Consider the following 13521-nt stretch of genomic DNA (forward strand, 5'->3'; position numbering starts at 1 on the left):
TCTTTTACTTGCAGGCAACTTGCATAAATCCCATGTCTTATTCTTCAACAAAGAGCCCATTTCATCTTTCATTGTAGACTCCCACTATATCTTAGTATCCACCTGCACAACTTTATCATAACATTCAAGTTCAACAACATCAGTAAGTAAAACATAATAGAAAGAGGTAGAAAATCTTCCTAGAGGTCTAATTTTCCTTGTTGACCGTCTAACATTCACTAGTGCATGTGGTATTTGTTGTTGTGGTTATTGCACATCATGAGGAATGGCTAGAACATCATCTTTTGGAGTATCATCCAACACTACATAATCATATTCTTTCTTCTCATGTTGTTGCAATAGATTTTTGTACAACAATTTCTCATTGAATATGACATCCTTGCTTCTTACAATTTTATGATTTTTAAAATCCCAAAGCATATAACCAAATTCATTATTGCCATATGCAACAAATATACATTTCTTTGACTTAGCTTCCAACTTGGTTCTATTTTCAGAATCTATGTGAGCAAAAGCTTCACAACCGAAAGTTTTGAGAAAAGAATAACTCACCTTCTTACCAGTCCATGCTTCCTTTGGAATACCACAATCTAAAGGAGTAGAGGGACCTCTATTAATCAAATATACAACAATATTGATAACCTCTACCCACATGTGTAAGGGAAACTTGACATACAACCTTATGCTCCTTGCACGCTCCATTATAGTCTTGTTCGTGTGTTCAGCCACTCCATTTTTCTGTGGAGTCCTTGGAACACTTTTCTATCTACAAATACCATTAGTGGAGCAATAATCTTCAAATTAATGATTGAAATAATCACTGCCATTATCAGATCTGAGACATTTTATTTTTTTACTAGTCTCATTTTCAACCAAGCATTTCCATTTCTTAAAAGTTTGAAATACATCAGATTTCTGTCTAAGGAAATAAACTCATACTTTTCTAGTTGTGTCATCAATGAATGTAACATAGTTATCAAAGCCACCAAGGGAAGATACCTGACCCGGTCCCCATACATATGTATGTACAAGCTCTAATTTCTCCTTTTTATTTTTCTTCCCAGTCTTCACAAAACTCACTCTCTTTTGTTTTCCATACACACAACTTTCATAGAAATCCATATTAACACATTTTAGACCTAGTAAAACTTTCTTTGAATGAAGTAATTTCATACCTTTCTCACTCATGTGCCCAAGTTTATTGTGCCACAACATTGTATCAGAATCTACAGTAGTATTTGTTCTCCCTACTCAATTGCAACAATTGTTCTTGAATATTCATTTTTCTCCGAAACAATTAAAGTAGAAGGAACACTATGACCTGTATAAAGATATAAGGTGCCTACTTTCACACCTTTTTCTACTACAAGGAAACCTTTTGAAACCTTCCAATTTTTATCATTAAAAGTAACTACACAACCCTCATCACTGAGTTGCCCTGCTCAAATTAAATTCCTACTCAGCCTTGGAACATGTCTTGCCTCATGTAGTAGCCAATGATTCCCATTTTGTAACTTAATCTTAATTTTTCCCTTTCCAACAATTTGATAGGTTTCATTATCTCCCAAATAAATAAGTCCAAAATCCCCTTGGACATAATCAATGAAATAACCTCTATGCGGTGTAGCATGAAATGAAGCACCAGAGTCTAAAACCCATGAATCATCAACAATTTCTAAAGATAGAAGCAAAGCGTCCTCTTTAAATTTGTTACTTACCACATTTTCCTCCTTGTCTCCATCTAGTTTATCTCCATTTTTCTTTTGATTCTAACAATCTTTCTTTTTATGCCCTGGTTTCCCACAGTACCAACAGCCGTTCGGTCCTCTCAATTGAGAGCTCCTCTCCTTTAACTTTCCTCTTGATTTTCCATGATTTCTAGAATTACTTCCTCTCTCATTTGTTCTACCTCTTCTTTATGCATTCAAAGCACTTCCTGATGTAGATCTAATTGAGGTTTTCCTACGAGTTTCCTCACTCAAAATAATACTGATCACATCATCATATTTTAGGGTACTATATCTAGGAACAAAATTATTCACAGCCATCACCTAGCCATTGTAGCATTCAAGAAAAGAACACAAAATCAAGAGAAACCTAATTTATTCATCAAAATTGATACCCACAGAAGATAGCTGACTAGTAATAGTATTAAACTCATTTAATGATCTGCAATAGATCCACCTTCTCCCATTTTCATATTAAATAAACGCTTCATGAGAAATACATTGTTTGAAGTAGAGGGCTTTTCATATGATTTCGCTAAAGTTTGCATCAATTCTTCTATTGTCTTTGCTTTTGTAATATTAAATGCTATTGATGGTGCCAAGCATAATTTAATGCTTCCAAGTGCCTTTTTGTTTAAAAGATCCCATTTGTCATTTGACATAGATCCCTAATTCTTGGTTTTTCCTTCCAACGGCTTCCATAAATTCTTTTGATACAGATAATCTTCCATTTGCATCTTCCATAGCTGAAAGTTCTACACATTAAACCTGTCAACCCTTAGCTTACCCTTGTCTGCCATCACTCCCACTCAACTGTGAGACTTTCCTGCAAAGGATAACTGAAAAACAACCTCGCTCTAATACTAATTGTTAGGATTAAACTAGAAACAAAAATAATAATTACATGCAAATATAACCAATATTAGAAAATAATAGATCACACAAAAAAGAACACAAGACACCAAGATTTAACATGGTTCACCTAAAACTTGGGCAATATCCACCAAATAGAAAGTCCAATATTTTAAAGATCTAGTGATTACAATCTGATTACAATCTGTAGTACCTTATAGCTAAATACTGCCGCAAGAACCAAATTTTGCATCACCTTATGAAACAATCTCTAACCCTAAGCCCTTTTATACAAGTATTTTTCCCGCTTTAGTGTTATAATTAATAATTACATGTCGGCCCAAAATTTTGATAAAATATGGCCCAAATTTTTTTTTGGGGCGATGCCCTGAGCCCCAAAGAATTTATGAAGTATGTACAATAATTTCTTGATTAGTCACCACAAACTAACAACTTCATTAGGAGAAGTTGTTTTTTTTCAGAAACTCATGTTTGGCTTTACTAGGGGAAGTTATTTGCATAGAAACTTGTACCTTTCTTTCTATTGGTGCCTTCTGAGTGCTAGATGAGGTATGTTCTTAATGTCAGAGTGTTGTTTACTTTCTCATGCATTTTGAGTGCTCAATAAGGTGTATTTTGAGTGCTCAATAAGCTACATTTTGAGTACTTGATAAGGTGCATTTTGAGTTCTTGATAAGGTGCATCCTAGATGAGGTGTAATATGATGCAAGCCCTAAGCTCAGGGTACAAGAGTTAGATGTTGGGTGTGATCTTACCAGTATTAGTGGTATGGATCCCATTAGAACTCTGCAGTTAAGTGCGCTTGGGCCGGAGTATTAATGGGATGGATAACCTCCTAGGAAGTCCTAGTGTGACACACTTTTTTAGTCTTTGGTATGGACATCATATAACTTACTATGGAGTTTTGTTTCTCAGAAACTATTTTCAATCATGCATCCACCCTTTTGGTCTTGCTCCTTGTTTTCCATCCCAAAACCTAATTCCATCCTCAAGTCCATTTCGAGTCCCTCGAGTCTATTTCTCATCTTGCGAGTGTTGGAAAGTGGCATCTTTGACTTACAACATTAAAAAGTTAACGACACACTTTGAGTGCTAGATGGAAATTTGTGCTCATTTTCATAATGCTACCTTTCGAGTATGGGATAAGACACATTCCTAATTCTGGAGCTCTTGTTACTTCTTCATGCATTTATAGTGTCTTATAAGGCAATTTTGAGTGCTAGATAAGGTGCATCCTAGATGACATGAATTTTAATGCATGTGCTATGGTCAAGGCAAGATGGTTTGATGTTGGGTGTTATCATACCAACATTAGTGCACTAGATCCAATCAAAACTCTGTAGTTAAGCACATTTGTGCTGAAGTAGTACTGGGACAGGTGACCTCCTGGCAAGTGTAGTTGTTGCACCCTTTTCTTACTTCTTAGAGCCTCTAGTCTTGTTATTTTTATATTCACACTACCATTTTGGTTCTCAAGGCTCATTTTCAATCACACCTCCCCATTCTCTATCTCGTACACCAATTTAAGTCTAGCTTGGGTCCCTAAGCATACTTCTCCTCTCCTAGGTGTAATGAAGCTTCTGCCCCAACCTTGCAACAATGAATAGTCAATAACTCATCTCTAGGCTTGGATAGGCACTTGTGTGTTTCTTCCCATTGGCACCTTCTGAGTGCTAGATGAGGTGCATTCTTAATGCTAAAGTGCTTTTTATTTGCTTGTTCATTCTGAATGCTCGATAAGGTACATTCTGAGCACTAGATACAAGATACTAAACATGACCATAAAATGACATTCCTCAAAAAATGTATTTTTTATATGGATGAAACCATTGGTATAATAATTGATTTTTACAATGACAGAAAGCTTATAAGATTGGAAAATTGATTCCAGAACTTATAAGGGTCATAATTTTTGACCCGCATCTTCATTCTTCTCAAACTTTTCCACGTGGCTTCATTAGGAGAAGTTGTTTGTATAGAAACTTGTGCCTTTCTTTTGATTGGTTCCTTCTGAGTGTTGGATGATGTGTGTTCTTAATTCCTGAGTGCGTTTTACTTGCTTGTGCATTTTGAGTGCTCAACAAGGTGTATTTTGAGTGCTCGATAGAGTGTGCCCTAGATGAGGTGCATTACAATGCATGCACTAAGCTTAGGGAACAAGAGTTAGATGTTGGGTGTGATCATAATAACATTAGTGCACCAGATCCCATTAGAACTCTAAGGTTAAGCGTGCTTGGGCCAGAGTAGTACTGGGATGGGTGACCTCTCGGGAAGTCTTGGTGTTGAAAACTTTTCTTTCTTTTTAGAGCCTCTAGTTCTGTCATTTTTATATTTACACTACCATTTTGGTTCTCAAGGCTTATTTTCAATCACGCTTCCCCATTCTCTATCTTGCATTTTGATTTAAGTCCATTTTGGGTACCCAAGCCTACTTGTCATCTCCCAAGTGTAATAGAGCTACTGACCTAACCTTGGAATAGAGAAAAGTCAATAACTCATTCCTAGCCCTAGATAGACAATTCTGTGTTTCTTCCTATTGGCATTCTTTGAGTGCTAGATGAGGCACATTCTTAAGTCGAAGTGCTTTTTAGTTGCTTTTTCATTTTGAGTGCTCGATAAGGTACGTTCTAAGAGCTAGATAAGAGATACTACACATGATCATAAAATGACATTCCTCAAAGTAGTATACTCCATATCGCTGAAACCATTGATATAATAGTTGTTTCTTATAATGATGAAAAGCTTATAAGATTGGGAAACTGATTCAAGAACTTTTGAGGGTCGTAACTTTTGACCCACATAGCTATTCTTCTTGAAATTTTCCACATGGCTTCATTAAGAGAAATTGTTTTTATAGAAACTTGTGTTTGGCTTCATTATTAGAAGTTTTTTGTATAGAAACTTGCACCTTTCTTCCTATTAGTACCTTCTAAGTGCCAGATGAGGTATGTTCTTAATGTTGGAGTGCTCTTTATTGCTCATGCATTTTGTGTGTTTTATAAGCTTCATTTTGAGTGCTTGATAAGATGCATCCTAGATGAGGTGCATTACGATGCATGCAATAAGCTCATGGTGCAAAAGTTAGATGTTGGGTGTGATTATACTAGTGTTAGTGGACCAGATATCATTAGGAAACCATAGTTAAGCATGCTTAGGCTAGCATAGTACTGGGATAGGTGACCTCCAGGGAAGTTCTAGTGCTGCACCCTTTTCCTACTTTTTAGAGCTTCTAGTTTTGACATTGTCATATTCACACTGCCATTTTGGTTCTTGAGGCCCATTTTCATTCATGCTTCCCCATTCTCCATCTCGTACCCTAATTTAAGTCCATTTTGGGTGCCTGAGCCTACTTCTTGTCTCCCAGGTCTAACGGAGCTGCTACCCCAACCTTGTAATAGTGAAAAGTCAATGACTCATTCCCAACCCTGGCTAGGAACTTGTGTCTTTCTTCCCATTGGTGTCATTTGAGTGCTAGATGAGGCACATTATTAATGCCAAGGTGGTTTTTTCTCTCTTGTTCATTACTAGTGCTCGATAAGGTACGTTCTGAGTGATTTTTACTTGCTCGTTCATTCCTAGTGCTTGATAAGGTATGTTTTGAGTGCTATATAAGAGATACTAACATGACCATAAAATGATGTTCCTCAAAATAGTATTCACCATATGGCTGAAATTTTTGATATAATAATTGACTCTTACAATGATGAAAAGCTTATAAGATTGGGAAATTGATTCAAGAACTTTCAAGGGTTGTAACTTTTGACCCGCATCTCCATTCTTAGAATTCTCCATGTGCCTTTAGTAGGAGTTTTTTTTTAGAAACTTGTGTTTGGATTCATTAGGATAAGTTGTTTGTATAGAAATTTTTGCCTTTTGAGTTCTGGATGAGGTGTGTTCTTAATGCTAGAGGTCTCTTTATTTTCTCCTACATTTTGAGTTCTCAATAAGGTGTGTCCTAGATGAGGTGCATTATGATGCATGCACTATGCTTAGGGTGCAATATTCAGATGTTTGATACAATCATACCAATGTTAGTGCATCAAATCCTATTAGAATTCTATAGCTAAGTGCACTTGTGCCAAAGTAGTACTAGGATAGGTGACCTTGTGGGAAGTTCTGCTATTGCACCCTTTTTCAGTCTTTCATCTAGGCATCGTATTACTTACATTGAAGTTTTTTTTTCTCAGAACCCCTTTTCAATCATGCATTCCTTTTGGTTTTGCTCCTTGTTTATCATCTTGAAACCCAAGTCCATCCTCTAGTACATTTCAAGTCCCTCGATTCTATTTCTCATCTTGTAGGTGTTGGAAAGTGGCACCTTTGACTTACAATGTTAAAAAGTTAATGATGCAATTTTAGTGTTTGTTGGACATTTGTGCTCATCTTCCTACTACTACCTTTCGAGTACTGGATAAGGTGCATTCCTAATTTTGGAGGTCTTTTTACTTCCTCATGCATTGATAGTGCTTTATAAGGCACGTTCTAAGTGTTAGATAAGGTGCATCCTAGACAAAATGCATTATAATGCATGTGCAAAGGTCGAAGAAAGAGGGTATGATGTTGGGTATGATCAAACTAGTGTTAGTGCACTAGATACAATCAGAACTTTGCAGTTAAGCTCGCTTGGGCCTGAGTAGTACTGGTATGGTTGACCTCCCGATAAGTCCTTGTATTGCACCCTTTTCTTACTTTTTAAAGCCTCTGGTTTTGTCATTTTTATATTCACAAAATCATTTTGGTTCTCAAGCCCCATTTTTAATCATGTTTCCCCATTCTTTATCCCATACCCAAATTTATGTCCACTATGGGTCCTTGAACCTACTTCTCATCTACCAGGTGTAACAAATCTTATAGAAACTTTTGAGAGTTGTAACATTTTACCCACATCTCCTTTCTTCTCAAAATTTTCCATGTGGCTTCATTAGAAGAAGTTATTTTTTTAGAAACTCATGTTTGGCTTAATTAGGAGAAATTATTTGTAAAGAAACTCGCACCTTTCTTCCTATTAGCACCTTCAGAGTGCCAGATGAGGTGTGTTTTTAATGTTAGAGTGCTCTTTACTTGATCATGTATTTTGAGTGCTTGATAAGGTGCATTTTGAGTGTTTGATAAGGTGCATCCTACATGAGGTGCATTATGATGTGTGCACTAAGCTCAGGGCACAAGAGTTAGATGTTGGGTATGATCATAATAGTGCTAGTGCATCAGATCCCATTAGAACTTTGCAGTTAAGTGCACTTGGGCCAGAATAGTATTGGTATGGGTGACCTCTCGAGAAGTCTCAGTGTTGCACCCATTTTAGTATATTCTATGGGAATCTTATTACTTATGGTAGAGTTTTTTTTCTTAGAACCCCTTTTCTATCATGTATCCTCCCTTTTGGTCTTGCTCCCTATTTTTCACTTAGAAACCCAATTCCATCCTCGAGTCCATTTTGGGTCCCCAAGTCTATTTATTGTCTTATAGGTGTTGGAAAGTGGTATCTTTGAATAACCATGTTAAAAATTTAATGACACAATTTGAGTACTAGATGGAGTTTTGGAATAGTACTTATAGTAGAGTTTTATTTCTTGGAACCCCTTTTCAATCAGGCATCCTTCATTTTGGTTTTGCTCCTTGTTTTCCTTCTTGAAACTTGATTCCATCCTCAAGTCCATTTTGGGTCCCCTGAGTCTATTTATTGTCTTGCATGTGTTGGAAAGTGGCATCTTTGACTTACAACATTAAATAGTTAATGATGCATTTTGATTGTTGGATGGACATTTGTATTCATCTTCCTAACACTGACTTCACAGTACTAGATAATGCACATTCTAATTTTGGACCTCTTTTTACTTCCTCATGCATTGATAGTGCTTGATAAGGCATGTTTTAAGTGCTAGATAAGGTGTATCCTAGATAACATCCATTCTAATGCATGTACAAAGCTCAAGGAAAGAGGGTTTGATGTTGGCTAGATCATACTAGCATTAGTGCACCATATCCCTTCAAAACTTCATAGTTAAGTGAGTTTGGGCCAGAGTAGTATTGGGATGGGTGACCTCTTGAGAAGTCCCTGTGTTGCACCCTTTTCTTAATGTTTAGAGCCTCTAGTTCAGTCATTGTTATACTCACATTTCCATTTTGGTTTTTAAGGCCCATTTTTGATCATGCTTCCCCATTCTCTACCCTATACCTTGATTTAAGTTCATTTTGGATCCTCGATCCTACTTCTCATCTCCTAGGTGTAACAGAGCTACTACCCCAACCTTGAAATAGTGAAAAGTCAATGACTCATGCCTAGCCTTGGATAGGCACTCTTGTCTTTTTTCTATTGGCACCTTTTGAGTGGTAGATGAGGCACATTCTTAATGCCGAAGTGCTTTTTACTTGCTCATTCATTTTGAGTGCTCGATAAGGTACATTTTGAGTGTTAGATAAGAGATACTAAACATGATCGTAAAATGACATCCCTCAAAAAATTATTCTCCATATGGCTGAAATTGTTGATATAATAATTGATTCTTATAATGACAAAAAACTTATAAGATTGGGAAATTCATTCAAGAACTTTCGAGGGTCGTAACTTTTGACTCGCATCTCCATTTTTCTCAAAAGTTTCCACATGGTTTTGTTAGGAGAAGGTTTTTTAGAAAATTGTGTTTGGCTTGATTTGGAGAAGTTTTTTGAATAGAAACTCATGCCTTTTTTCCTATTGGCACCTTATGAGTGTTAGATGAGGTTTGTTCTTAATGTCAGAGTGCTCTTTACTTGTTCATGCATTTTGAGTGCTTGATAAGGTGTATTTTGAGTGCTAAATAAGATGAATCCTTGATGAGGTGTGTTTGTATTTTTTGAACTACCAAGTTTGTCTAAACCTAATACTAGGTTCATATGCTATGATTTTGGTAGGTTGTTTCTAGATACTCTATTTTCTACTCTATTCTGCAGTAGCAAGTTGCTCTGCATTAGATAGTTGCTCTCTTAGAGATGCAACTTTGGTCTCTAGCCCTTGAACTTTGGCCTCCAATTCTTCAATTCTCTTCTTGTACACATGGCTCTTCCTAAGCTGATCCTCATATAAGTTCCTAACATCAATATAGTCATGGAAAGCCTTGGCTAATCTTGTTTCTATCTCCTCCACTTTTGCCCCATTCATGTGTGAGAAATGCTTCATGGATTTGGAGATATCTTTACCAAAGGTACCCTATAAGGTCCATACAATCATGTTTCCCTAATTTGTGCTTTGGAAATTGATCAAATTAGGCTTTTTTTTTATTAGAAGCCATGCTCCATACTACTAGGGCTTTGGTGTTAATGTCGAAACCTGATTCCCTTTGTAATCCACCAACACCATATGCCTCATATGATATGGAATTTTATTGTCTCTTAATTTGGTCAAGCATAAATGCTTTCTCCAAATCCCAACCAAGCACTAGGAGCATTCCACTCCTCTACACTAAAACTCTTGCATCCTCAAGAGTCATCACTTCACTCTCTGGATCATAGGCATGCAATTTATCAATGAATTCCTGCTTCTCTTCATCTAACTCACCTAGTTTCATCTTTAATATCAGTTCACTCTATTTAATCGTATAGAGGAATCTCTTGAAATTAATAGAGTTTATGAATTCATCATCTTCAATGAATTATTGAGCTTGGATGATCTTGTCATCTAGTCTTGCTGGTAGCTCCAAGTCAATCAAAGTATTCTTTGTTGCATTTATTCTATCTTGTATATAATTTGGCCATAGATCATCAAAATATTGCTTCTTACCAGGAAAAAGTTGAAGTGTCCTCTGCTTTACTTTTTTTGGTATATGGACAACTTTCTATCTCTTATTTCCCTTTATGACCCATGATTTCTTAGTAGGCTCATCCTCTTCAATTTCTAGGGTTACATTAGGCTTTAGGCTGCCAAGGTTTATCCTTTCTTCATCTGTAGTCAAATTTTTTGGAATTTGTGCGATAATCTGAGAATGGTTGTCCAAAATCTTCCTTATCCTTTGTGGGTAAGGGATATCCATGTAAAAACCTTTGAAATTGGGATTTGTTCTCTTTAATTCCCTCTCTACCCTCAGAACATCATCAAAATTTGCAAGTTTTTCAATTGCCTCCCCCTTAGCTACAATGTTGGGAATGAGGTCCTCATGTGGAAAATCCTTTGTGTTTGGTGACATATAGTTCCTAATTTCTTTGAGGGTATTCCTCATCCAATTATTAGGGTCATACATTCTGTAGGGAGTAGTTGATAAATTGAAATGGTGGAGGAAGAAAGAATATATATGATCTAGGGACTCTTTTCCAATTGAAAAGTCTCCAATCCTAAAGCACCTATATAAGAGTGTACTCCTATACTCTTTAGGCCCTAAGTACTCCCTATTCACCACGAGCAATTGCGACATGGATTCAATGATGACCAGCCTAGAGGGAATGAATTTGGGCAATATATGGGGTGGTTGAGGACAACTGTATACTCTCATTAGGGAAAATGTTTGAAATAAGAAAATGCCCCCCAATTGTGATCTAATCTTTTATTTTATGGGAGTAGGGCCTATCTTAAAAGAATCTTCAAAATCTTTGGTGCCCTAATGTAGCTTGGGTCTAGCATTTTCATTATAACAATACTAAAATTGTTGAAAAAATAAACAGATTCATAGTAGTGATAAGAACTATCCCATACTCGTGTCCATAGATGAATAGGTAGCTCTCCACTTGCATCAAAGTGTGATCAATGAAATTCAAGCTAAAATACCCCATGTTCTTGTACAAGATCAAGTGCATCAACAATGAGTAATGATGGAACTTGAAGTCTCCCATTTCTCCACTCTATGCCATTCCAATATTATCCTTCATCTTCTCTAGAATATACTATACATAGTCATACTCACCACCATGGTAGGAGTCTTTTACATCTCTAGCAATAATGAATTGTGCCCCATATACCATGCCAGTCCCATCTATGTCCACCACCTTGTGGACACCATATACTATTTTGACAAAATAGTTCTTAAATTTTTCCAGAGGCATCTTCTTATCCACCTTCTTGGGTTCATTGTCCACATGCTTGAGGTCCATGGAAATCTGCTATAGCACAGACTTCCCTCTACAAGCCTTGGTGTTTCTTTCAAATTTCTCTTGAAGATCAACCAGGTCTATTGGTTCGCTCATTGCACCCTCCAATCCAAAAGCTTCAATGAATGATCTCCTCAACCTCTTTGTCAGACATCTCAAAAATAGACTAAAAAACTAGGGCACTTTGCAACTAGCTCTGAAAACAATAATCTATTCACACTGAAAAGTTTTCAACTACTAGAAATCTCTTCTCTTTGGAAATGGTAACCTATTACTAGCTTATGTAATGTTTTTATGCTCTGCGTACTTTCATCAACCTTCTCTGTACATTGATATTATGCATGCTTGAGCTTTGAATTCAATGCTCTCTATCACCTTAGATGGAGCATCCACATAACTATCCAACTTTGGAATTCTTGTACTTAAATTTTATTGGTCATAGATTTTCTATCACTTTCTAGCTCAAAAAAGAAAAAATCATTTTTTCATGTCAAACTTAGGGTTTACAATCTTATGATCAACCTTGAAAAGTAAGCTTTTCATATCATCTTAGGCGGGGAGCTTTAGCTTTATGATCTTATGATCCTTTTAAAATTAAAACCCTTATTGCCTTATCCTAAGCCTAGAAAATGGCCTTTATGATCTTATGACATATCATTTATCGTGTCATTAGAGCTTACCCTTAAGTTTCTCACAATCTTATGAGACACAACATGTCGTATGATTAGAACATTAGAAACTAAATCACCATCCATAGTCACAAAATTATGATAAATAGATAATAAACCTTGTCTTAGTATCTCATGTCACCTTTACTTGCTTTACAATATTTTAATTATAGTCAATTAACTAACTTCATAACTTTGAAAGTTACCTTTAATTTCTACCACAAACTTATGACCACATGTTGGCAATTATCCTTTCTCTATTGTAGTCTCAAAATCCCTAACCTTTATGTATATGATCTTACGATCTAGCACTACTTTTTAGTTTTAGAAAGCTCTTGACTTGCCCTTGAGATCTTATGATCTACTGCTCCTTTAGCATCATAAGATATGAACTGCCATGTATCTCAAAAAATCTTTATGCTCTTGTCCCTGGCCCCACATTGCTTTATCATTTTGATCCTTATGATCTTACGATCACTTCCTTATCATGCCATTGAACACCTCATAATCTACTCCTACGATCCTATGATCACAACCTTTCATATCTTCAGAGATCTCCATGAAAGTACTTACTATGTATCAATCTCCATTTATTGTAAGACCAGAACTCTCCATAATCTTTGCACTTTACATCTTGTCGATCTTATGATCCCTTTGTTCTTGTATGATCACGGGTCTTCCTTTTTGCCTTTGCGATCCCATGATTACTTTCTTGTCGTAAAATCTTAACTTAAAAATGTTTCTATGAGGCATTTAAGATAACATGATAAGAGGGGGATTGTAAAATCAATAACTTCATTTTGAACACCCGCGATGCTATAATCATATAGCATATCGTAAGATCTTAACCTTCAACATTTTCTTTCAAGATCCTTCACTAACTCTTACATCGTAACATCGGGAGAGGGAAATTTTAAGCTCACAACTAGACACCTAAACCTTGATTTTAAGATTGTACCACATGATTTGAAAATGACATACAATCTACTAATTAACACAAAACCAAGGGAAAGAATTTAAAATTGACTGTGGATTTTTTAGTTTCTTTCTATGAATATCCCACTAGGGGATGGCTTTCAACACTAAGGTAGGGAAAAATAATTAGGTTAGGGTTGTTTTATAGAAAACTCTTAACAATTTAAGAACAAATCCTAACAAAAAAACATATTTGAAAATATTTTCACAATAATTTTTCAAAG

This window comes from Cupressus sempervirens, chromosome 11 (genome assembly GCF_028749045.1).
Source record: "Cupressus sempervirens isolate cs-2001-9-10 chromosome 11, ASM2874904v1, whole genome shotgun sequence".
Lineage (NCBI taxonomy): Eukaryota > Viridiplantae > Streptophyta > Pinopsida > Cupressales > Cupressaceae > Cupressus > Cupressus sempervirens.